At 43.7% G+C, this 2500-nt stretch overlaps 1 protein-coding gene across 2 annotated transcripts in view; it reads left to right on the top strand.

Annotated features, from left to right (window-relative positions):
• Nucleotides 1–2500, top strand: part of LOC143026490 (uncharacterized) — a 569371-nt gene that overhangs the window by 509377 nt on the left and 57494 nt on the right. The gene's annotated exons all lie outside the window — the stretch shown is intronic.

Here is a 2500-nt window from a genome sequence, read left to right as displayed (position 1 = left end):
ATATACATACATACATACATACATACATATATATATATATATATATATATATATATATATATGTATATATTTCTATATATATACATATATATATATGTATATATATATATATATATATATATATATATATATATATATATATATCTTTTCCTTACTCCATTATGCTACATTTTTTAATGTTGAAGTCTACTTCCCACTTCTGATTCAGTTTCCAAACCTTGTTTAGAGATATCTATAGTGATTCATAATTCGGTTTTCACTTTCCCCAACATTTTAGCATCGTCTGCAAAGAAGCTCATCTAACATTCACATTTTCATCCATGTCATTCTCATAAATAGCGAACATTATTGGAGCCAATACTGATCCCTGTGGAACTCCACTAATCACCTCCTCTCAACCTCAACACTTTTCTCTGAGCGCTACTATCATTTTTCTAACGTGTGTGTGTGTGTGTGTGTGTGTGTGTGTGTGTGTGTGTGTGTGTGTGTGTGTGTGTGTGTGTGTGTGTGTGTGTGTGTGTGTGTGTATTCACTTGGTCTTTGGATCACGTGTTGGACTCGTGATCGACAGCTTTTTCCCTCCTGGAAGAGAGCTCAGAGCTCGTAGGTCCGATCTATGGGTAATGCTATGACCTTGCACACACACACACCCAACTCCCCGCCCACGAGAGTCAGAGTAACGACCCGAGGCACAACGATACCGAAATAATTTCGGCCCTGGGCAGGATTCGAACTGGCTACTGGGAGCACTTCTGCTTCCCAGTTCAGCGCTCTACCAACTGTGATAGTGTGTGTTTGTGTGTGTGTGTGTGTGTGTGTGTGTGTGTGTGTGTGTGTGTGTGTGTGTGTGTGTGTGTGTGTGTGTGTGTGTGTAATAATAATAATAATAATAAAATAATAATAAAAGGTTTATTTCTATTACAGTGGTACACTGACAATAATACATTGGAAAAGTTGATTAAAGATATAAAACTTGGAATATATACGTGGAGCAATTTTACAATGAGTTAATTATGTGCACAATAGATGGGATAGCACTGTTTTTGTAGCGGTCTGTCCTTGGCGCTTTGATTGGTATGAGTCTATTTATGTGTCTAGTGGCGTGGCGAGTTGGTGGAGCATCAGGAGGGAGGAGGTGACGGTGTCTAGGGTGGGAAAGCAGGCTTTCCCCAAATTTCCTTAGTGCCTCCCCGTGCCGCTGGGACACCCTTGATAGAGTAAGGGTGGTAAGAGCATGGTCGTAGCTGCTGTACTCCACGCCCAGGATGATCCTGCACGCTCTCTTTTGTACCCTCTCCAGCTTTTGTCTCTGTGTGAGGGTGAGTGAGCTGCTCCAGGCTGGTGATGCGTACATGAGGGTGGGGAGTATGAAAGTTTTGTAGACCTCCTGTAGCTCAGATGTAGGTGTTCCTAGTGATTTTAACCTACTCAGCATATACAGTTTGTAAGACGCTGTCCTGACTATATTGGTGATATGTTGGTTCCAATTTAATTGAGCATCGAGTGTGATGCCCAAGATCTTGGTGGATTGCACCAATTGGAGGGGGTGGGGGCCCAATGAAAGTTGTGGAGGAGGTACTGCTTGGGTGGAGGTACAAAAGTGCATCACTACGGTCTTGTTGGTGTTGATTGTGACGTTGTTGTTTTCCGTCCACATCATGAGCTTGTTCAGGGTGTTTTTGTAGTGGTGCGTAATCAGGCCGCCTGGTGTTGATGGGGATGCCTATGGTGCTGTCATCCACGTACTTCCATCTGTGAGGAGTGTCCATGAGGGCGTCGTTGATAAGGATGAGGAAGCATAGGGGACCCATTTTGGTACCCTGGGGGACCCCACAAGTTAAAGGGAGGAGGGGAGAAGTTGACCCTTGGTACCTGACCGCCTGCCGTCGTCCGGTGAGGAAATCTGCCAGCCATGCTATTAGGTGGGGCTGGATCCCCAGTTGGATGGCTTTGGAGAGAACAACATTGTGGTCAACAAGGTCAAAGGCCTTCCTGAAGTCTACAAAGGTAACAGCTAGGGATGTGTTACGCTTGTCTAGGTTGCTGTGAAGGAAGTTGAGTAGGTCAATGAGACAGTGAGTGGTAGAGGAGGATTTCATGTTGCCAAATTGTTGTGCATCTATTGAGTGTTTTATGTGTGTGTGTGTGTGTGTGTGTGTGTGTGTGTGTGTGTGTGTGTGTGTGTGTGTGTGTGGATGTGTGTGTGTGTGTGTGTGTGTGTGTGTGTGTGTGTGTGTGTGTGTGTGTGTGTGTGTGTGTGTGTGTGTGTGTGTGTGTGTGTGTGTGTGTGTGTGTGTGTGTGTGTGTGTGTGTGTGTGTGTGTGTGTGTGCGTGTGTGTGCGTGTATATGTGTGCACGAACGCACACGCACATATGCATGTGCTTGCGTTTAGATGAAAATAAAAAACTTCTAAGTCACATGTATAATATCAAAATTCATGCTTGACGTCTTGAATTTTATTGTCTTCTTTAGATTAAACGCTGATATAAGGATATATGC

This window comes from Oratosquilla oratoria, chromosome 6 (assembly GCF_046742065.1).
Source record: "Oratosquilla oratoria isolate Oo_2021 chromosome 6, ASM4674206v1, whole genome shotgun sequence".
NCBI lineage: Eukaryota > Metazoa > Arthropoda > Malacostraca > Stomatopoda > Squillidae > Oratosquilla > Oratosquilla oratoria.
Note: the sequence above shows the minus strand (reverse complement) of the source record. Positions and strands in the feature narration are given on the sequence as shown.